Source organism: Culex pipiens, chromosome 2, assembly GCF_016801865.2.
Source record: "Culex pipiens pallens isolate TS chromosome 2, TS_CPP_V2, whole genome shotgun sequence".
Lineage (NCBI taxonomy): Eukaryota > Metazoa > Arthropoda > Insecta > Diptera > Culicidae > Culex > Culex pipiens.
In genome coordinates, this window is record NC_068938.1 from 171,057,209 (window position 1) to 171,082,378 (window position 25,170).

The window sequence follows — 25,170 nt, forward strand, 5'->3', positions numbered from 1 at the left end:
TTTCAATCGAAAAGTGGGTGGGGTTGGGGGGGGGAGGGGTGTCAGAGAGGAAAACATGTTCTTTTCCCCCCACAAGGGGTGGGCAGCATCACTTTCCAATCCAGTCCCTGTTCTACGCGTGACTTACCAGTAAGCGTTACAATGTTTATAATAGGAAATGTTCTATTTCTGTGTCTGTTCTGGCACGAGATCGAGAGAAAAGAGAGACCATCATCATAAGCGCAAGGCAATCGGCGCGAGCTATGGAATGAAAGTGGGGGAAGCGATTATTTATTTATTTTTCCGCCTCACTTTAAGAATCAAAAAATAATATTACACGGTCGGTGACGATGACACCGGCGGTGTGGATGGTGGCATAAGCTGAGCATGGTAACATAGGTTTGAACATGGGGAAAACAGTAAGAAGTTGCCGTTTAAGATCAAATGAAGGTATGATTCATTCAATAAAAGTAAAATTTAACATTAAATGGCTATGAAAGGAATTAAAAAAAAATCTACCAATCCATTTATTTTTATTTTTACCTGTATAGGCAGGTACAAATTTTATTTAAAGCTTTTTGTCACCCCCCGGTACGCTACAAATTCTGGCAAAATATGCAATCGAAAAGTACTTAGTAAATTTTGTGATAAAATTTAACACACAAACATCTGATAAAATGTACCTTTTTCAAAATAAAGCTTCATTTAGGTTCACTTTTCAGATTTGGTTTTTAAATCTCTATTTTTTAACAGGTGCTTTTCTTTCAAGAGTAATTTTTTAAATTCAAAAAACCTTTGAAAAACGAGAATTAATACCTAAACAAGGTATTTTATATTGCATCACTTTCACATTATTAATCACATTTCAATACGACAGCTTTCATAATAAATAAGAAAAATCAAAGATTGATCAAAAACACGAAGAAAAATTCGGATGACTTTATGTCATAATTACAACTCAAAAAAAGTACAATAATCAATGATTCATTTTTGAGGTGGGCAAAAAAAGAGCGAGCCGCTCAAAGAGTCAATTCAATGAAAAGAGCGAACGAACCATGGCTCACAAAAAAGAACCGCGGTTCTTTTTGTAAATCCAGTCTTTTGAAAGAACCGTTCCAAGATGGAATGATCTTTGAACCATCGTCTATTTTTTGTTTATGAATACAAAAAAAATACATTTCCAACAAGTTTAAGTATTAAATATGTTTTTGAGAAATGAAATTATAATATAAAATATAATGACAAATTTGTCAAAATTATCCATTGGTTTACTGTTTCAAATACCTTAGGATAAAAAATAGCAGGTTAGGGCTATTTCCCAAAATTTTGAAATATTTTGTTGGGAGAGCTATTGCAACTTTCTCATCAATATATTGAAAGACTCTTGATAGCATTGATGCCAGTATTTGAACACCACTTAAAAGTTTTTAAATACACAACTGATCGTAAACATAAATTTATGTGATACCCGAACAAAAATTTGAACACTTCAAAATGCTTAGCTTGGAAAATTGTACCAAAACCTACTGAAAAACTCATACGATTTTCGAAAAAAAAAATTAAGTCATTTTGCCCGATAAAACTTTTGGAATAGACTTTATCGATCAAAATAAAATGTAGAAAAGATTTCGCAGGATAATTAAATACGCGGTTTTGTAAAATTAATAGCAATTTGCTCCAAATTCATAGATTTATGTAGGGTGCTTTCCCCAGTCAGTAATTCGAACGTTTAGATGACCAAACGAATCTTCTCGATTTAAGATTTTTTTTAAATAATTTATAAAAGTTTTATAAAAATTCCTGAAGTTCACACCATTCTTCAAAATAGCCTTTTCATACAAATTTTGAAAAAGAGCGAAAGAGCCGTTCAAAAGAGTCGCACATTTTGTTGAGCGAGCGAAAATTAGCGGCTCCTTAAAAAGAGCGATTTTGCCCACCTCTAATTCATGTGATACTTTTGTTAATACTTTTGATGAGTTGTTGTACCCAGTTTCATGGAAATTACATTTATTTTTCAATCTAAACTCTAAACTGCCCAATTTTTTTCAATTTTTTTCGTTTTGCCCGTGTTTAGGAGGCCATTTTGAGCAACTTTTGTTTTACGAAAAACTTTACTTCTCTTGTTTTATGTTTTTTTTGTTTTCTTTTTGGGAACCATCCACAAACAACGTGGACACCTTAGGGGGTGGGGTTGGCGATTGTCCACGCTTCTTACAAAAAAGATTTTATTTGTATGGAAATTGTCCAGGATGTGGTGGGGGGGGGGGGGGGGTTTGAAATTTCCAAAAAAGTGTCCACGTGTTTTGTGAATGGTCCCTTGGTATTTTAATTTGCATTTGTCTTGTTTAGTTTATTTTTGTTTCTGGGAGTACTTGGCCTATTTTTGGTATTTATAGTTATCTAAAATTTTACATGAACTGGTATCACTTCATTTGATGTCTAGTGTTTTTTAGACAGTTTCAAAGAAATTTTTCTAGCATTTCTAGTCATGTCACATACAAAAATATACTAAATAAATATATTTGTAAAATATTTATATAATTTGAATCACATTGGATTACAAATTTAGTTCATTTAAAATCCAAGCACAACAAAAAACAAAAAAAAACATTTTAATTTCTATGAGCTAATTCTATGATTTTAAGCTTGGAAAACATAACAAATGTAGATTTTATGACTGTTTCAAAATTTCCCGGGATTCCAAAAATATTTTTCTCGTTTCTCGGGAAATTCAAAACCCGGAAAAATTGGACATCCTAGAACACTAATTCTAAGGTATTCTTTCAAAATAGCTTGCAAACGCTCAATGTTACGTCTTATTGTAAATTTACCTTAGAAATCAAATTTAACTAAATAAAATTGTATTTTTCGTTTTTATCAACTTTTCAGATATTTTTTTACACTTGTTGCGTAAAATTGTTTAAATATCTTGATTTTTTTTCTTGAATTCCCGAAATGCCCGCGAAATGAGAAAACAATTCTGAGGAGAAATGTAATTTCCCAGCACTGAAAATTTGTCTGGTTCATGCTCTTTGTGTATGCGGGATCAATTGACGATACCAGATTCATGGAGTCAGTTGAAATTAAAATTGACAATAACTCACTTGTAATTGATTGTTCCATTGTTTCTCAATCGCTATGTTAATGTCCATTATATCGCCGCGATCATTTCCTCTCAAAACCGTTTCATCTCCATTCCAATTCATGTCAGAGTCCGTTCCGTGCCGACAGCCACATTTTTTGATTATTTATGTGAAATCTATTATTTCGGCATTTGTTTATCGAACGATTTCAAAAGCACACCCTCCGAGCTACCCAACTCCTGGGGCCCATCACGGTTGAATTTTCCCGAGCCGAACTCAACCAAAATGCCAGAGATTCGTTTCGGAATAATAATCGCTGTCCGCGGTAGCTTTTCCACGCCGGGCATTGAATTTTCCACGCAGACACAGCCCTCGATACACCGGATTTGAGGCACTGCTGTGTGAACGCATGCAAAAGTTAGGGTAAGTTGCAATATTTTTGAAATAAGTTTGAAATGAATTGAGTTTTCAATATATCACATAGAGGAAATACACCTTTCATTGAAAATTTTAGTTTTATGATAACATTGAATAAATGTTCAAAAAAATAATTAATTTAAGATTGCACTAAATATGAATTTAAAAAAAATATAGCAAATTAAAGCCGTAACCCCTACTGACAGCTCAATGGAACACAACACTCATATGAATGTTTGTTTACAAACGGCTCTGAAATTCGTTTTGCATTCTTGTGAGCCATTTTTTCTCCTCCTCCTCGATGTTTGCTTCACTTTTCCGATATTTCGATTCGTTTTCCGAATGTGTGTCTGCTGTATACGTGTGGTACCCCTGGCGGCTGCATGCCGCTTTTCCAAACGACTGAACAAACCCGTTGAAAGATCGGAAAAGTTTGCCCCGATCCGACACGAAAGAGATCCGTGAGCGAGCGCAGTGATTTTGGACTGTTGCTAGGCCCTGGAGGGAATGATGATTGGAATTTGAGCTCCGGACAGCTAAAATGCCACACAAATTGGGTGGATTGATGAAGTGTTTGTTATTGAGTCAATATGGAAAACGTCTGCACTTTTTTATTTTTGATTTAGGTTAATGTTGGAAGTATAAAACGATTCAAATTTTAATTTTGATTTATAATTTCATTGAAAATTCGATTCGAGTTAAAAAAAAATCCCGGATAAAAAATTTCGTTCGATTACCATATTGGATTGATTGGAGAAAAAAAAACAAAATTCATTCCTATTTATCCTTTTAAAATACTAAGCCAAACTATCAAATTGTTTTATACACCCAAACGAAAAATATATCTCAAAATCTGCAACAGTGGATTTGCTGCAGAAAATGATATATTTTATTACATTTTTTGCAGCAAGCCCATAGATCATTTTTGCCCGCGTGTAAACACGTCAGCGATCTGCAGTTCTCACCAACACATAGAATGCTGGCGCGTCCCTGAGCAACACTCTAGAGAGAACATTATGATCGCGCTCTGTCCCTCACCATTCATCTAGCGTCCATGGCGCGGTGGTAGCGTGTCGGATCAGCAACCTAGAAGTTGATGGTTCAATCCTCGTTCTGTTAAGATTTTTTTTCTGCAATACAATCAATCTGCCGTCGATAATGTCGATAATTGTCGGTAACGGGCAAAAATGTCATACCCCTATATCGCAAAAAATGCATGAGGACAATTTTCATGCAGATTCTGATATACTTTCATGCCGCCATGTATCACAATCATGCGACCGCTGGTTGGGTGTACTTAAAACCTAAAATGTTACTAGGACATCTTACATTTTTTTAAAACATATGATTGCAAAACAATAGAACTAGTGTAAATACATTTTAAAACACTTTTTTCAGTCAAATGTTGAAAATATGGCTTGTTATTCCATTTTTTATATTTTTTTGCCTCACCCCCACCACCCTCGACTTCGTCCAGAGCCGAGGAACAAAAACTTCAACAAAAAGACTTCTATTTGACTAGAGTTTAGGATGGTGCAAAATCTGGTACCAGAGATAAGAAAAAAAGGAAAAAAATCTGAAATATTGTCAAACAAATTTTCAAAAATTAAAAATCAAATCATCATCAATTTCTATTTTTGAGCTGTAGCTGAACAAAGCTACAAATTACAGGATATCTCTAAATATTCGTAATTTTCTAAACCTCGATTTTTTTTGGGTCTGAAAAAGATTCTATTTGACTAGAGTTTAGGATGGTGCAAAATCTGGGACCAGATATATGAACAAAATTGAAAAATCTGGATTTTAGGAAAAAATCTGAAATATTGATAAGTAAGTTTTCAAAAATCAAATCATCATCAATTTTTATTTTTTATTTCGGTGATCAGACTAATGGTTGCTGAACAAAGTTACAAATTACAAAATATCTCTTAAAGTACAACAAGATTTTTCACAAAATTAAAGCTATCTTAAAGTTTTAATTTTGTGTAAAACTTCGTTGTACTTTAAAAATATTTTGTAATTTGTAGTTTTACAAATAGGTAATTATCCGCCAATTCACACAGCAGTTGCCTCGACCCCTCTTCGATTTGCGTGAAAATTTGTCCTAAGGGGTAACTTTTGTCCCTGATCACGACGGAAAATGGCAGTGTTTTTAAAACATTTTAAAGTTTTTTTTTTATGAAAAATACGTTTTTTCGAAATTCTGAGTACGTCATCAAATCGAGCGTACAATTTTACATAAAAGCATGTTCAAAAATGAAAGGGGTCGTACCGCCCCTCCGTCACGAGATATCAAAAAACGGACCTCGGATTCGTGATCAGGGACAAAAGTTACACCTAAGGACAAAGTTTCACGCAAATCGAAGAGGGGTCGGGGCTACTTTTCCCGATTTCGTGTGAGTTGGTAAAGAATTACCCATACAGTCGTGCCTCGGTTTAGCACCGCATATGGGGGATGCAAAACCGAGGCGTGCATAACCGAGGCACAGAGCTTATGGGATTTTGGCTATATGGGAGACATTGGCTTTAATCGTACGAAAAATCATGCAAACATCAAAAAATTATAGTGTTTTGGAATCGGGATGATGTCAGCTATCCATTAAAATTATTATTTCATGAAAATTTTCACAAAAATACGTATTTTTCCTGTATTTCGAAAATGCATATTTTTTTCTCTAAAGAAACCAAAAATATATTGTTATTGCAATATGGGTATCAAATGATCAGGTTTTTTAATACATTTTGGATTTAACAATATAAATTTTTAGAAAATACTCAAAATTTTAACAAAACTACGTATTTTCGAAAAAAAATACTCAAAATTTCAATTTTTACAATATGGGTATCAAACGATCGGGATTTTTTCATACATTTCGAATTTAATAACAACATTTTTAGCAAATTCTCAAAATTTCACAAAACTACGTATTTTCGAAAAAAATACTCAAAATTTCAATTTTTACAATATGGGTATCAAACGATCGGCATTTTTTCATACATTTCGAATGTAATAACAACATTTTTAGAAAATACTCAAAATTTTCACAAAACTACGTATTTTTGAAAAAATACTCAAAATTTAAATTTTTACAATATGGGTATCAAACGATCGGGATTTTTTCATACATTTCGAATGTAATAACATATTTTTTTGAAAATACTCAAAATTTTCACAAAACTACGTATTTTTGAAAAAATACTCAAAATTTAAATTTTTACACTATGGGTATCAAACGATCGGGATTTTTTCATACATTTCGAATGTAATAACAACATTTTGAGCAAATTCTCAAAATTTCACAAAACTACGTATTTTCGAAAAAAAAAATACTCATGAAAAAATCCCGATCGTTTGATACCCACATTGTAAAAACGGAAATTTTGAGTATTTTTTCGAAAATACGTAGTTTTGTGAAAATTTTGAGTATTTTCTAGAAATGTTGTTATTAAATTCGAAATGTATGAAAAAATCCCGATCGTTTGATACCCATATTGTAAAAATTGAAATTTTGAGTATTTTTTTCGAAAATACGTAGTTTTGTGAAAATTTTGAGTATTTTCTAAAAATGTTATTGTTACACCAAAAATGTATGAAAAAAACCTGATCATTTGATACCCATATTGCAATAACAATATATTTTTGGTTTCTTTAGAGAAAAAAATATGCATTTTCAAAATACAGGAAAAATACGTATTTTTGTGAAAATTTTCATGAAGTAATAATTTTAATGGATAGCTGACATCATCCCGATTCCAAAACACTATAATTTTTTTATGTTTGCATGATTATTCATAGAATTATAGCCAATGTCTCCCATATAGCCAAAATCCCATAAGCTCTGTGCTTCAGTTTAGCACTGGGCCGTGCTTAACCGAGGCAGCTGAACGGTGCAAAACCGGGGCAGTGCAAAACCGAGGCGTGCAAAACCGAGGCATGACTGTATACTAAATTTAAAAATAAAAAAAAATGATTAAATTTTTTTTTAAATTAAAATACGTTAGTCGGTGCGGTAGTCAATTCCAGCGTGCAATTATTCATAAAATTCCATCTCCAAATGTCAGTTTAAAGCTTGAAACAAAAAAAAAATATAGTGTTTCTTAGCCAAATTCAGAAAAAATGGAAGAGGTCGAATCACTTGACAGTCCCGAGATATTGAAAAATGAACCCCAGATCGTGATCACGGACCGAAACTTTACCAATTAAATCCTATAGAATCTTGTAGTTGTTGACCTATGGAAGTGTTTAAAAAATGGATAAATAAATTCAAACATTTTAAACATAAATCACATTTTTTAATTAAACAATATGTTTCAAAACAAATTGCACAGGTTTTAATCACTTTTTGCATAAAAATTGCTTAGGGTTATCGTTCAGTAATTAAAATTTAAAAAAATGTAATAACCAAAACAAAAATTTTTTCACATTGATGTTCTCAATATTTGTTAATTTCCCTCCTTCAAAGTCACAATCCCGGACACCCATCATCATCTTGGGCAATCACATTTCCGCTATCAAAATGATACATTTTTTTCTATTTTCAAAACATCACTCCTAACCTGCCATCATTTTCCCCGCCTCGTCACCAGAGAAAAACCCATTTCCACACATGGGTGGGGAAAAGCGCTGCATCTCGCGCGGGCACACGTTTGATACACTTGCGCGTTCCTATGGCAAGCAGTCCACACACACGCAATGCCACCCAGTTTTTCACGGAGCAGCTGTTGCAGCACCAGTCCAGAGTCAAGTTCCGATGAGGTGCCACAAGTCGATCCAATTGCCACATCGTGGACACGTCTCCTCGGCGGATATAAAATGTAAATTTTTCGATAATTATATACGAGTCGAAAAAAGATGGTCAAAGTTTTTGGTAGCGTCACGTCCGATGTAAGCTGGAAAACACTCCAAAAACAATTTTTCATAAATTTATGGGATTTTTGAAAGAATTATAGGGGAGGGTGGAGATTTATGAATTAAGAATGTTGTGTTCAATATTTAGAATAAAATTATTTTTGTTATAAACTTTTGATACAAAATTATTTTAACTTTATGCAAATTAAAAAAACATTTTGATAAAAAATATTAAGAAAAAAACTGAACCCACTGGTCACCATCATCACATATCACTTGAACCGTTTTCAGCGATTTTCACGAGAGGAAGAAAGTCCCGGAACGATCAACGACGATGGACGTTGGTGGAGAAAATGGGGAGGAAAAAGTATAACATAAATATATGGATGTTATTTTTAGAAAGAGATTTAATAAAACGAAATTTAACAGTCAGTTGCCATGCCTGGCGGCGGGTGTGTAAGGGTATAGCGCTAGTGTTCACCCCGGGACTGGCCGGCTTCTGATACATTCCGAAAATGCGGCATTACTAAGAGAGGGACCGCTCCTCTAGCGAGATCGTGACCGTCCAGCGTCGAGTTCCGTGTAACCCTCTTGCATTACTAATATTTGCATGGTTTTAAAAGCTGCGCAGTTGTAATAAAATTCAGCTAGATAAATATTACAGTATGCTAAAAAAAACACATATTTATTTAAACCTTCTCTATCATTACTGTTAAAAAACGAAAAGTTATAAAAGTACCAATTGATCATTAAAGGGTTTAAAATGCGTGAGTGACTAAGATATAAAAACAATTTAAGGAAATTTTGAAACATTCTCTAAAACTAGACACAAAGAAGTTTAAATGTACAAAAGGCACATTTTGCAATAATTTATTTGCAACCCGTTTTTTTAGAAAATTTCCAACAGAAAATTGAAATATTTTCAGTTTGCATCAACTATTCTAGTAATTTTAATCATCAACAACGGCTATTTAATGAAGTCTTTTGATGTTCTATTCAAATTCGTTTTTTGCCTTTCTTACAAAAGAAAGGTTTAAGGTTTGCTTTTGGAAAAACGCTTTTTTCAGAAATCTAAAAAAAATCGAGCACGGCGAGGATTCGTCCCAGGAAAAAATCCTATTACTAAATTGAAGGTTTAGATGCGCTCTTTCGATTGAATTTTCGCCCGAAACCCGGAACTCAAAATCTGATTTTTGAGAGCTCTTTTTCTGAAATACATGGCCGATGTCTGTATCCGCTCTTAAAAATTTGTGTCTTCCATCACTGGAAAACCGCTCGTAAAACCCACCATTTTTAAAAGCCAGATCTGTAGCCGTGAGGTCGGAGACGAGAATTTTATTTTTCGATTCACAATTTTCGACCAGTAAATGTGGTCAAAGCCATTTTTAGAGGTATTTTTTGGACTATTTTACAGATAACACTATCAAATTTAAAGAATTCAGTTTCAAACAAAAAGCCATTCGAAAACATGCGCCATAAACTGTTTGGGCCCAAAATTTGAAGCTTTTCCAAAATGTATTTCCAGAAATATAGCGATTTTAGTGTTTTTCGTCTTATTTTTACCCTATTTTTTCCTATTAAATTTTTGGATTTCTGCAAAATCATATACTGAACATCAAATTCGAAGTCCCGGCTCGTTCTCACGACAAGTCGTCAAGTCGAAGCTTCAACGCCAGCGCTTTTACGCTTGCGCGTTTTACGCTGCGCGTGAAAGTGTTCTTTCTGGCTTCTCATAATTGATCGTCAAAGTGCAATAGCGATACATATTTTTTTAAGTTAATCATAGACTAACATTATAGACTGAGTACCCTTTATTTTTTTTCTAATAATGTCAATCCAATATGTTTTTCTTAATTATATTTAAATGTCTTGCGACAAATAATGTACTACTGAAATTTAAAAAAAAATGGCATTTGAGGTTTAGCCTTAAAAGATTCGAAGCTTTAGGTAAAATTCTCACTGGATGGTATCATTATGTTTTTGAAAAAATAATTGCACCAATATATTTCTCGGAGTTTCATCATTTTGTAAGAAAGGCTCTATTTCACCTCTGGTGATATTAAATCGGGTTTTTGTATTTTTTTATTACTTCAATACACAGCAAAAAAAAGTACAAATCCAGCTGCGTGTATAAGGCCAGGATGTTAAATAAATTTTGAATTATTTAAAAAAATCTATGTAATATTACACCCTGAAATATTTAGCCCATTAATATGGGAAACTTACTTGACCGAAATGTTAAGCTCATATCTACAGTTTTTTTTATTAGGTCCTTTAAACATATGAAAGACAATAGTTTATTGGTCCTTTTTTAAAAAAAAAACTCTGGATATATGCGTTTATCTTTTCATTTCTACAACGGTCTGATGGCCGAGCGGGCTAAGGCGCCAGTTCGTACTGTTGGTTCTGGGTTTGAAACCCGTCGGTTGCATTTTTTTTTTGTGTTCACAAAAAATTTACAAGCAGTGTGTAATATTAAGTGTCTTTTTTGACGAAGGTGAGGTGCATGCTTTTGCATGCGATTTTACCATCGGATTTTTTGCTGTGTAGCATATATTATTCAAAAAGGCAGTCGATGTTTTTTCGGTTTAAAAAATCTTTTTGGGAATTTCTGCAGCGTTTTTAAAATAATATCGCATTTTTTTCATTCAAAAATTGCAAAATTGATGAAAAAGAAAACATATTGTTAATTCATGATGAAGCTATAACAAAATGCAAGGCCTGTTTCAATAAGTTTAAAACCACTCAGTAAAACTTTTTCACATTAAAAATTTAATTAAGAGTTGCCGAGATATCGTCTGGTCAAAAATGTTTTTTCTCCTAATTTGTTTTTTAAGAAACCGTACCTCAGTAAACATTTCGATCCAACCATCATTTCCTCAATATTTTTAATTTAAGTGGAATCTGCAATTGCTCGAAAAAAGCAATTTTGTAAAACGAGTTTTCTCATACAAGTCTCCGACACAATTGCTCAGCTGGTCTGAGAGAACTGGAATGTAAATAATAAAAAATCTGTAACTTGGAAAGGGATTTTCTTATCAATTAGAACTTTTCAGATTTTTTTCATCACTGAAAGATGAATTCCCAAAATACGTAATTTCGTAAATTTTGACATTTCTCAGGGCCTCCTAAAACAGTTTAAAAAGAGCACATTTTCCGTTGGAGTTTAAGATGGTGCAATTCGGGTACCGGAGCAATATTTTATAAGCCATAATATAAATCCAAGGCAGATACAATTAATATCCTAAATAAGGATCACTAATCAGTAGGCCGGGACCCGTGGTGTAGGGGTAAGTGTGGTTGCGTCTCACCCAGTCGGCCTGGGTTCGATCCCAGCAGGTCCCGGTGGCAAATTTTGAGACGAGATTTGTCTGATCACGCCTTCCGTCAGACGGGAAGTAAATGTTGGCCTCGGACTAACCTAAAGGTTAGGTCGTTAGCACAGTCCAGGTGTAGGTGTCGTCTCCCTAGGTCCTGCCTCGGTGGAGTCACTGGTAGGCAGTTGGACTCACAATCCAAAGGTCGTCAGTTCGAATCCCGGGGTGGATGGAAGCTTAGGTGTGTGGTTTGCAATTGCCTCAACAATCAAGCCTTTGGACACTTAGTTTCGAGTAGGAATCTCGCAATCGAGAACGCCAAGGTAATGCTGTAGTGCGAATAATTTGATTTTTGATTTGATTTTTTTGAATGACAGTTGGAAAAATACATACATTTTTGTTCAAAAAGCAGAAGAATGTATTTCACTATTAATTGTATGCTCCCCTCCCACTAACATTTACACACAAGATCCTCTGTAATTATTAAGTCAAATGTAATAACAAAAGCCGACTCGGTCCTAACCAGGTCCCAGTACCGAAAAGGACTCAATAAAAATAATTTCATGAAAAAAAAAACTATTAATTGTATGAGCAGTTATTCCTAGTTAGTTTTGTATTCATATTATTTTTGTATTCAGATCCAACATTGTATATTGAAAATTCTATGAAAAACAGCTATAACTTGAAGTGAAACATTGCACCAAATAAAGTATGGTCAAATACGACAATACCTCAACATTTCAAAAGCATCTCGTAAGACGAAGACACTTTGCCACCCAAAGCGTAAAGCGTGCCAATTGCCAGGTTGTGTTGAAAAACATGAATTCTTCCTAACATTTACCAATTCTTTTTCATTTCATCCATTTCTACATTTCGATTTCTGTCTGTTTTTCTTTGTCCACGCGAATAAATTAAGTAGGATTTTTTCATCAGTTTCCCCTTCTCCAGCTTCTGCTGGATTGGATGATGATGTTCAATCTACCAAGTTTCGTTTTAAAATTTTCAAAACTCCCAACGTTCCCCAAAGTCCAAGACCTCACCCCAAGTGAGCTGGGCTAAATGATTGCGGGTGTGGACATTAATATCTTCTCACTTTAGTGAGTTTGTTTGTGTGCAATTATGGGTGAGAGTGATTTCCTCCCCCGGTCACCTCACCACCTTTAGAACGTCGGAACGCGTCGAACGCGTGACGTTCGTTGACGTCTTTCGAGGGAGGGTATAGGGGAACCTTCGGAAAGGCCACCGTGGCAGGTCCAGTAGGAGGCCACTTGGCCGCGTTTTCCGCACTTTTTTCCGCCTTCAAAAAAGGCATGTGAAATGAGGAAGATGAGCCGAGTGAGTGAGAAGCGTGAGCGAGTGAGAAGCACACACTATGTGCCGATGAATGTCTATAAAAACGTATAATTTATCGTCTAATTTAGTTTGCCTGCACACACATAGGTTAAATTTAAACATTTTCCACGGGCGAGTCGTTTCCGTCGGTGGTGGTTTGGATCGTGAATTTTGAACCTCTTTTTCGCGCTCACTCTTTTTTTTAATTTTTTGAGCCGATTGACTTTCACGCACTCGTTGCTGGATTAACGGTTTTTCGACCTGAATATCGGTTTGCAATGTTGGCATGGTTGTAAGATTGTAAGAAAAATTATAATTCGAAACAATTCAACACCTTACGTTACTTTGGGTATGCGATTTCCTCTTTGTTAGTGTTTTTTAATCGAAGCTTTTAAGCTTCTTAAAATCAAAATTGAAATGCCTTTGAAAAATATCGTGTTCATAGCTACATTTCTTGGGTGTGATATTAAATCGTAATTAAATTATAAAAAAATAACTATAGAGATCAAAAATATTAAAACTTGCAAATTACGGACACAACTCGTATCTAATTCTTCATAACATATTCATTGCAAAATTGTCATCTCAACCCTCGCTTAAAGTTCCCATTAATGGCAAAGACAGCTCTTGCACATGGGGCATGTCGGGATTAGTGCTGCAATCAAGCGATGAATGAATTTACATTGAATTAAAATAAGAAATTATGCAAATCCCAGCGCGTTCCAAATCTGTGACAATTAAACTTTTTCCCTCCCCCAACCCCCTCACTCCCCTTATCCATCAGCCATATAAATCGTTTTTCGCACCAAGTGACAACTTCCTGAGGCAGATTCGGCTGATGCTGCTGCTGCCACCACCACAATCATGTTGAGGACGAAACACTTCCTCCGAATGGCGTAATGGAGCAGTCATTACCATGCAAAAATATGCAAATGAACAGTGCTGCCAGTCGCCAAAGTCGCCCCTGTTGGCTTTAGTTACACACCATAACAATCTCTCTCCCTATCGCGTTAGTCCACTAGTTCAGTTCAAATCGCCAAACGGTCGTCGAGAGGCACTTGGAGCATAAAGCATGTAAAAACGTAAAGTGCCTACGTCCAGCGTGGTGGGAGTAGGGGAAAGTGGGGTTCAAAAAGTTTAAGGTGAAATCGGAGCAAAACGTTTTTGGCTTCTTCTTTTTCTTCTTGTTCTTGATAACAGTCATTGAAATCATTGATCATTTTCAGAAGAGTTGTATTGGTGAGATCATCTCTCACACCAACAGAGTTATCATATCCCGGTCTCACGCACACTTGTACACCATTTGTTTTGCTGACCGGAACAAATTTAAACCTCAGTTGTTTATGTTCATGCGCACGTAGATAACTCTAAACTTGTGTTATAGTGAACATGCTTGTTTTCATACACAAAACAAACATATTTCTTCTTGAATAGTTTGTTAATTCAATGTTAACTTACTAACAAACAGGAAGGATTGAAACCAAAAGTATTTTATTTTTACCAATGCATAATGCATAGATAATAACTAAGACTAACTTTAAGTATTTCCAATTCAACCACCAATTTTGGTGGCGATACTCCACCAACTTCTAGAAATGTCAAGAAAACCAAGATTAGGGTTAAGTTTAAGAAGTTCTTTCAAATATTTTATCGTTTATATATAACTGTGATGTTTTCTCAAACTTTTTTTTTATTTACATCTTCAGAATTTTCAAACAGCGAAATCATTTCAAACATGTCCCGTCCCTATCACGTAATTCGGCCACCATATACACCACACAGCGCAGTGAGGCAAATTCCGCTTTCCAGATCCTTCCTGTTCCAGTATTTAGAAACCTAAATATCATCTGGAATCGACAAACTCCCAACGGACACTCCGAGTGGTTATTAGCATCGTATTTATCTCACTGGACATTGTTTTACTCGCGCCGTTCATAGAGCTGGAATTACAAGAACAAAAATTAAGTTTAAAATAACCCGCTAAAACTGTACTAACTCACCGAAACTTTCCGGAAGACCTACGCTAAGTTCTCGAGCAAAACACCTTCATGTCTATTTTTTTTACCCTGTAGATCGTTTCGCTGGGGTTCTCGAGGCCGGCTTTCCCGGGAAGATTTTTCTCGATCTCCTTCCGTCAGCCGTTTCTTACTGTGGTCCCCTCCCCGTGGCCAACGGGTTCAACTCATCCGATGTTCACGCTTCTCGGTTCTTTCCGATTCAACTTTATTTACGATACGTATCGCGGTGGTCGCGCTTGCCCCCGCGTCTGATTTCATTCCGCTGGATCTGGTCAGATTCACGCCAAAACGGTGTCTTTGACCACTTTTCGTCGACGGTCCCTTTAGGCCGCTGCGGCGCTATCACTTCTGCGAAAATGACTGCCACCGCTCGAGCCGAACCTGGGCAACAATCCGACGGAATCGATTTTAAACTAAATTGCCGGAATCACCACACGGCCACAACTACCGGTGGAATCGACTCCAGCCACTCGATCAATTCCATGCTGGACCTTGGGGCCAGCGGGATACGGATGCCGCTGCCGAACCGGAATATTGTGCGCTGGTTCCGAGAATTTCTTTTCCTTTGTTTACTACCAGTTGTACTTGACAGACAGATGGTTTGCTGGGATAGCAGTGATGCTAGTTCTAGGGTGAATGAAATCTAAACAAATAAGTTTGTTTCGATAACTATCCCAAGACTTAGACTTAGCATTCATGCAAACTACTAAAAATGTTATTATATATTCTGAATATACTCTCTATACTTAAAAAGTTATATCTTATCAATTATTGGTTGAATAAAATTTCATTCAATCTTTTATTATTATAAGAACAAGAACATGATGTTGGCAACAGTGGAAACATTTTTTTCCGCTGCAGCGCGCTGTTTATGAGCGTTTGAAAATGGATTATCAGACATAAATCCAAACAAAATACGAGAATACTGGTATGACATTTCCAAAGGTTTGTAAAGAAATAATTTTTTGCACACCATGAAAGCCATGGTGTGTACGAACAAAGGCAAACACAACAACAGTTTTGTTTTCGGTGGCTCGAAGTGCGTGAAATTAGGCAATTTGCGGAAAAAAGTGTGTTTTTAAAACATTGCGAATAAGTTTTTGGGAAGTTTTCAACAAAACACTTCTAGTGATTCAGTATGGAGCCCATCACGTAAGTGCATTTTTTAATATAAATGAGTGAAATGCAGTGGGGAAAACCATGTGAAAAATAAAAATAATGTGCTGAGAATCAGGCTAAGAAGAAGCAGCCAAAGAATTAAAATGTTGTGTGATTAAAAGCCAAAAAAATGTGTTCTAATCAATAGTTGACGATCATATCTTGCTGGGGATTTAACTTTCGTGAAGGTAAGTCACATAATATTGATTCAAGAACGATTTCTTTGGACGATATGTTTTTGCTACAGTCAAGGTTAGGGTTAGAAAGTTAAGGTCAATCAACGGCAGCCTTTTTCGGCCATTTTCTGATGTACTAAAATTTCACCTTAAGAGTCCCCAGAATTCAGAAATTCAACAATAGTGTAGTTCTCTACAATTTCGTAAATTAATGCGGGAAATTTCATTTTCAAAAGTTTAATTTGAATGAAGTTATTTTGCATAATTAGTTTTTCCATAAAAGGTTCTCTCAAGATATTCAAGATGACTACCAATATGGCGGCTATACGGAATGTACTGTACCGTAAACTGGGGTCAATCGGGACACATGGGGCGAATTGGGACAGCAGTTTTAACCATGTTGGAGCTCAATATTTTGATTTTTCTGGTTGGTTTCGGTTAGAACAGACTCAGGCCAACAAAATGTGTACATCCATTTCCAAATTTAAAAGCCATAAGTGCTCTAAAAACTGCTGTCCCTATTCAGACTGTAGTCCCGATTGACCCCAGATTACGGTACTTAAAGTGCATTTTTTCAATATTTGTTGGCAATAAAGCAGTACAATCAGTGCCAAGCCTCCCCAGCCAAACATCAGCAGCTGAAAGTGAGAAGCGTTAAATGAAAGAGAAAATTTTCAGCTTCACGCTCGAATGGCCGTAACGGTTTCGGTTGCCCCGGCATCACCCACTTCCAGCCCTTTGGACCTCTGAAGGGAGCAGGGAGGTTCGCCTAAATCTGGAGGAAAATTTCGAAAACATGGTCAAAAAGAAGCAATCGCGTGTACGCTATGCTGCGTGTGTATGTGGAAATTCAAACCGCACTTGCAGGAAGTAAAATGTAGAAAATAGAAAATTGCAGGTTGAATGAAATGCAACTTCTGCATGGGTTGGAAATCGTCTGCAGAAATTTGTGGAAAGGGCGTAACAAAACACCTTTTTTAAAATAAAATGGCAAGGAACTGATTACATGATTCAACTACCATCTGATTAGAACAAACAAATTTGCTTTGCATGGTACCCATGGAAAATTATTTTACCAGGCTAATTTAAAAGAAGAAGCTATTTCTGAAAAATATGGCTAATTCCAACATCCGCAAGGAAACACCACGCTGCTTGTCATACATTGTTGAATTTTCTAAAACTCAGTCAAACGTTTCGTGCGCAGGCAACGAGTGGATAACGACGTGCACCTTGTCATCGACATTAAACCCAGAACGTGTAGGACTACGACAACTAACGTGAATGCAATTGCACCACTACTGGCATAAGTCCTCGAAATTGCACCCAGAAACAGAGCAAGATACAGTCACAACTCTACAAATTCATTCATTCTGTCAACTACCTCCACCAACCATATTGCGTTGCACACCTTTTCCTCGAGAATCCCTCCTGTGGAAAGCAGTGATGCAATCCGTTCCCTGCTATTCCTGGGTTTTATTCGGTGGATTCATAAAGCGTTTAGTCAGAACGCGACATCGTCATCATGACTGAAACAGTTTGGAGCAAGAACATGTTGATTTCTGCGAAACTGCATGCGACGGAAATATTAAAACTATCATGATTGATGTTTTGCTTACAAAATAGTTTAACAAAATTTAAGTTATGTCTGATTTTTACTGCAAGAGCAAAAGGATAATTCTGGAACAAGAAACAATATTTCATTTTTGTTTTATGTCGAATGACCAACATTTCGTCTGTTGTGTGCTATCTTGTGACAACGACCATTTAGTACTATTTGAGAAAATCGATTTTTAAAGTTTGATGATAAATATTTTCAAAACTATGAATGATAGAGCCAAACTTTTTGAAGCAATCGGTTCGTATACTATCGCTAAACAAACGCTCCAAGTTTCAACTAATTTGGTTACACCAGTTAAAAGATACAGTAAATTATGTAAACAAAAATCTGAAAAGCACGTGTCACAAGTGTGTTTTGAAAGTAAATTTGTACTACGTGTCACAAGTGTGCACAGAATTCCCATACAAACTAAAATAGGCTTAAATCAAAAGTTTAACCGACTTTATCAGTATTTTTTCAAAAACAAAAGATTGCATTGCCCTTCAAAAGTGTATATCAACATAAATTTGTGACAAACATGAAAATTTTTCCACATTTTCCAACAACATGTATGACGTGTCACAAGTGTGCACGATCATTTTGATGATAAATTAGTCTATGTCACAAGTGTGTATTGCGATATCCGGGAAAAGAAAGCGAGTTCCAAAAATCGGGTTAAAGCATCTTGTAGTGTTTGTTAAGTATAGCAAAACGTCATCATTAACTCAATTTCGACCAAAATGGTCTATGTCACAAGAAAGCACACAGCTGACGATTTGGTTACAATCACCTTAAAGAAATATAAATTTCAAAATCAAAAAAAAATAATATTGCAGAAGATGGATTGCCTAGTCGCTTTTACGCTTTCGCAATTTACGCTACCGATGCATTGCTCTTTAAGGAGTTTTCAAACATTTATTATTAAAACACAACATTATTTTGGCACACTGAAACAATCAATGTATTTCGTTATGTCTCAAAACAATATTTATTTCACAATCCATTATAGTTTTTGCCTTCTTCAATGAGGAGAAACTATAAAATCACTCGAAAAATGAACTTTTAATTTTACATTCTTTATTTCATTTATACTTATAGACTCAAAATTAATTTTGAGCAAATGTCTCTGACATATAGCCCTTCACTTTGTAAGAAAGGCTCTCCAAAATTTTAAAGTTATAACCCAAATAGTTTCAAGAGTTCTACAAGAGCTCTTTAAGATAGCTGAGCAATTCTCTGAGATTTCGGTCATTCGATTTATTTTTTGTATTTTTTAATCCGGCTAAAAGTTTTTTGGTGCCTTCGGTATGCCCAATGAAGCCATTTTGCATCATTAGTTCGTTCATATAATTTTCCATACAAATTTGGCAGCGGTCCATACAAAAATGATATGTGAAATTCAAAAATCTGCATCTTTTGAAGGAATTATTTGATCGATTTGGTGTCTTCAGCATAGTTGTAGGTGTGGATAAGGAGTACACTGAAAAAAAATTATACACAGAAAAAAAAATGGTGATTTTTTATTTATTTTTGTCACTAAAACTTGATTTGCACAAAAACACTATTTTTATTTTTTTTATTTTTTGATATGTTTTAGAGGACATCAAATGTCAACGTTTCAGAAATTTCCAGGTTAAGCAAAAAATCTTTGACCGTGTTATGATTTTTTGAATCAATACCGATTTTTTCAAAAAATCGAAATATTGGTCGCAAAAATTTTTCAACTTCATTTTTCGATGTAAAATTAAATTTGCAATCAAAAAGTACTTTAGTGAATTTTTCATAAAGTGCACCGTTTTCAAGTTATAGTCAATTTTTAGGTAACTGTTTTGAAAATAGTCTTTGAAAATTTTCTATATTTTGCATTTTTGAACTTAGTTGATACGACCCTTTGTTGCTGAGATATTGCCATGCAAAGATTTTAAAACAGGAAAATTGATGTTTTCTAAGTCTCACCTAACCCACCATTTTCTAACGTTGATATCTCAGCAACTAATGGTTCGATTTACAATGTAAAAATATGAAACATTCGTGAAATTTTCCGATCTTTTTGAAAACAACATTTTCAAAATTTTCAAATCAAGACTAACATTTCAAAAAGCCCAAACATTGAATATTACGCCCTTTTGAAATGTTAGTCTTGATTTAATTTTTTTTGAAAATATTGTTTTTTTTTTCAGTGTATTCCTTATCCATACCCACAATTTTGCCGAAGACACCAAATCGATCAAAAAATTCCTCGAAAAGATACAGATTTTTGGATTTTCATACATAATTTTTGTATGGACAGCCAAGAGCATTTCAGTGAGAAACTCTTGGAGTAACTCTGAGTAACTCTGAGTTTTTCAGCTTCCTCCCGAGTTTTTCAATTCCCACCCGATTGTCGATACCTTGGTAGGGGCAGGGGGGGCAGAATGGACCAGGGGGGCAGAATGGGCCACCCTTGGTTTTGGGCTTTAGAATGGATTTAGACAAATTGTAAGGCAAGGGTCTTATAAAGGACGTCAAATAACTTCACCATACCGAAAACGACGTTTGAATTCATTGTATTTTTCGAATTATGAGCAAAAATGTAAATTTATTAGAAAAACCACGCAAATGTTGTTTATTTCGAGGTTTTTAAATAAGCTTTCTGAAAAGTTGGATTGTTTGAAAAAGTTTGCTCAATGCTTATAACGTTACTAGATGTTACTACCAAGGTATACAAACAACAACGGAACCTTAAAATCATTTAGAGACTTGGTGGTGGAAGTGTTAAATTAAAATCCACTTGGGGGCAGAATGGACCACCCTTATCCTGCCTTATAAAAACAATCAAAAGTTATGAAATTTGGATTAAATGGATTATTTCCCTCCAGGTAGCTTCACAAATCACGTTTAATGCAAAATTAGTTGATATTTTAGTTGTTTTGATGATTATTTGTAAAAATAGTGTCCTTTTTCAACATATTAACACTATTTAAAAAAGTTTTGTTTTGATAAGTGACTATTTTTATTAAAGTGGTCTAACTTCATGGAAACTATGTTAGAAAGGTACATTAAGTCATTTCTTATCTCCCTTCAACGTTGTATTAGACAAAATGGCTTGTTTTCTAAGGTGGCCCATTCTGCCCCACAGGGTGGCCCATTCTGCCCCGCACCCTGGAAAAAAAGTCGAAAAAACTTTTTTTTTAAAGTGGCTCAAAAACAGTTTTAAGCTAAAAAATTTCATCAACCAAGTATATAACATTGAAGGGAACATCCCAAAGCATAAGCCTACTACACTGAATTCATAAGTTTTCATGTTTTTCTATGGTTTTTGGCGCATTTTACTTAGGCGGGCCATTCTGCCCCCCCTCCCCCTAAATGCAACCATGACTACAAGCTTGCGCCACACTGTTTACTGTTGTTGACTGTTTACATGTTTTTACCGGAGAATTATGTTTTTGTTGTTGTTGCGTCTCCTGAAGAAATTTTAAGGAAATTGGAAAGACCACTTCTGCCGCCGGAGACCGTGCCTCTCTGCCCAGTGCAGTGTCCGTTTGACGTTTCGGTGTCCTCGATTTTGGTGGTGTTGTCTGGCGGCAATGTCCTGCTCAGAAAAACCACGGAGAAGAAGTCACTACGGCCGGGTCAGGTGCCTGCGTCTGATGGTGGTGCCTGGGGGGGTTGTTTCCGAGGCTGGGCCAGATTTTTGTTTCAGTTTTTCCGTCTCCCCTGCCCGGGAATCCGTACAAACATGCATCCTGTGGGATCTGAGGCCGCGTCTGAGCTTGAAGAATTACACGGGCAATCGACGAGTGTGGGCTAGTTCTGTAACTTCAACCAAGAGTTAGCACACGGCGGCCTGCGCATCGAGGTTAACCGGATGCGGAAGGCGACGGACTGCTAAAGTACGCAAGTATTTGCCACGCTGGTACAGAATCCGCGGATTTGGGAATCGGCTTTGCTAATCGGTTGGTATTGGCGATAAATGTACTCAAAGAAGGCGATTTATTTTTGAAATTGTAAATTTCAGTCTAGCTGCTTTGCACAGAACGAGTTTGTAATATGAATATGTTTTCTATGTTTCTTCTAATAGTCAATAAAATACGCATAAAATAATAAGTCAATAAAATAAATATATAGTCAATAAAATACGCATTGTTTGAAAAAAAAAAGAAAAAACAGTTTATTTCATATTTTCATAACACTAAAACTTGCACACGAAGTGGCTCCTCGTTATAACCGGGTTACCCTGGAATCGCGTGTTGGTGGAAACGACGAGGAATAAGCCTTTTTTGAGGGTTTGAGTCTCGGGACCGGAAGCATTGTGTGCCGGATGTTGTAGTGGTTGCTGTCTTGTTCTTATTTCTTCAGTACACAAACACGGTTGTTGATCTTATTCTGGGCGACTTGCTCCGGAAACGGGTTGCATCGCTTGGGCAGCGTTATCTCGGGGCCGAAGATGCGGTTGCGTTCGGGCTCAGGCGCAGCTCAATCTAAAGATGGACATGTGGTTACAAGTAATTTGTGCAGGGGAGGTGGTTTAACGGTTACTTCTCTCGGGACACACCTGGCAATGGACCATCGCGACGCACCTGGCCACTTTACAAAACTCTTGAAATCTATTTGGGACCGGGACAGCTGCTAAATTTGTATGGAAAATTATATGGACAAACTAATGAGGCAAAAGCATCATACAAATTTCAGCCAGATTAAAATATACAAAAATTAAAATTAAAAAAAAAGATCGATTTCGTTGAGAACTGCTCACCTAGATTGAGCTAACGACCTAACCTCTAGGCTAGACCGGGGCCTATGCCCCGACGGAAGGCGTGATCAGACAAATCTCGTCTCGAAAAACGGTACCGGGACCGTCTGGGATCGAACCCAGGCCGACTGGGTGAGAGACAACCACGCTTGCTCCTACACCACGGGTCCCGGAATAGATATCATATAGATATCATATAAATTTAAGGCAGAAGAAGCATAACTGTAATGATGTCTCTCTTTGAAAACATTTTCTTATTTTAGTTGAAAATTTGGCTGAAAATGTATAATAGAGTTTTGAAGAAGTAAAGAGTAAAGAAGCTTCAAATGTATTAATCATAAATTTTGTCACATCCAATCATCGCTTCACAAGCCATACGAAAAAAAAACGAAAAAAAAAAGCCATACACAAACTTTTAATTTCCTACCCCAATGAGTCACCCCGGTAAAAATCGAACAAAAATTTTCATCACCCCGAGGCTTGCGTCATCCACCGGCCGTTCCCGCTGGGAAAGTGTGTCTTCCAAACAGTTATTGTGAAACCATGCCATTCGCCCGAGCAAAACGGCCAATGATCGAAACCTAACCTGATTGAGCGCTATAAATCAAAGCAATAATATTTTTCCCGAGTGTGGCAACATAGTGGAGAAAATTAAAAACGCTCACCAAATCATCGCAGTGGCCCGTGCTTATTTCGACTTTGGAAATGTTTTGACAATATTTTACGATCGCCTGGAAATTATGGCCCGTCCATAAAAACTGACATCCGATTTTTTTTTCGCTTTCGCTGCTCTCTCAAATGACTCGCGCGGGAGGAACAACACTAGAACGCGCGTATAAAATTAAAACGATCATCGTGTTAACACTATGTTTTTCCTGTTTCACTCTCCCTCGCAGTTATGATTTAGGAGGACTTTATTGAGGTCTTTTTTTTCGCTGTTAGAATGGACAAGTTTGGCGGGGTATGGTGAAATGTCGATTCCTAGGTTAGAATCGATTTCGTAATCATCATTGAGGTCGAATTTCTAATTTTTAGATAACTTTGAGGATTAATAAATACCTTCTTTTCATACAAAGTATCACACTGTTGCGAATTAAACCCGAGATCCAAATTCCAGCTCTGAAAACCCTCATTTTATTGGAACCATTCCCATAAACTCCGCCTTCAACTGTCAGTTTGAGTACGGTAGCATTCACCCCCATCCAGCCTAGTCAGCAACCTCGTCATTCGATTTGTAAATATTTGCGTCACTTGCGCTTATTGAAAGCAAGATCTCCCCCATTGCATCACAATAATTTTGGCACGAATGTCGAATCGATCGGACGATCCTTCGAAGGTTTCCTGTGACGGCCGGCGAAGACAGAGCCAGAACCTGTGCCAAACAAGCATCGAAGCGTCCATCAATCACCTGGGAGTTCATTTCATCGGGCTAATTTCTCTTCAAATATGTTACCTACACAATGCGCAACGGAAGGTGAAAAAGTTTGGGAAATTTATTTCCCTCACGAGAAGTTTATCGCACACGTGCCGTGTGACATTTTCCGCCATTATTCACCAAACAAGTCCAAGGTATAGAAACATGCAATTGCTCCCCCAGGAGTTGTGAGATCCATCACCTAGGTCTTGAGAACACACAATAGAGGTTGCAGCAGTGGATGCAGCTGGTTGGTTGTATGAAAGTCCCGTTGACACACCATATTGACGCGTGTAAGGATGGTGCACACATTCACGGGGAGTTTTACGATACTTTTTCCGGTCCTTCGGTAACACCTGGCAGGGTTGTCCGAATCATTAGTGTGAACTAAGGGAACCAGTTCCAAAACCAAATTAAAGTTGTTAGAAAACGAAATTCTTTCCGAAAATTTTGTTCATGAAATCGTGAAAAGTTTTTTAATTGATCGTAAAAAGTAAAATTCAAAAGTTTATCAACAAAAGTCCAAGAGAAATTGAATACAAAATGAATAAATTAATTTAAAAAAAAATCAAGGTTCCGTTAATGTAGTATATCACATAATGCAAGATTTTGTGAATACCGTGAAGCCGGTTGCATTCACGTATCGAAAGTCACGATTTCTGTAACAAGTTATTGAAGTATACACGTTATATGTACGGTTTGGAAATTAAGAGTTTGATTTTTTCAGGATTTCATTTTTAAAAATTGCAAATTTTGATTAGATGTGTGTCTTTGCAAAATATGTTTTGTAATTAAAAACAATACAGGAGAAGTGTAGTCTCAGTCAAACTGGAACAAAACATTAAGCTTGCTCCAAATAAACCGTGCACAACATTTGTTCATTCTTTTTCAGCGTTAACACCAGGGTTGCCAGGTTGCCAGATAAATCTGGGAATGCCAGATATTTCAAGTGTCAGCCAGAATAAAGATTTACCCTTCTATGTGCCAGATATTGACAGATTTTGCCAGATTTTTCACCGCCTGCCCATTTAAAACATTTTTTTTTGATCAAAATTAACGTATTTAATTAAAAATCAAATAAAAATAGAACGTGTTTTT

The 25,170-nt window shown here is 36.1% G+C and overlaps 1 protein-coding gene and 1 long non-coding RNA gene across 2 annotated transcripts in view; one reads left to right on the top strand and one right to left on the bottom strand.

The window, feature by feature from the left end:
• Positions 1 to 25,170, top strand: part of LOC120431539 (uncharacterized) — a 264,144-nt gene that overhangs the window by 151,082 nt on the left and 87,892 nt on the right. The window lies entirely within an intron of this gene.
• On the bottom strand, positions 22,061 to 22,528 carry LOC128092893 (uncharacterized). Its single transcript, XR_008212074.1, has 2 exons — positions 22,445 to 22,528; positions 22,061 to 22,386 (listed from the first exon to the last, which is right to left on the bottom strand). It is a non-coding gene; the product is annotated as an uncharacterized LOC128092893 (long non-coding RNA).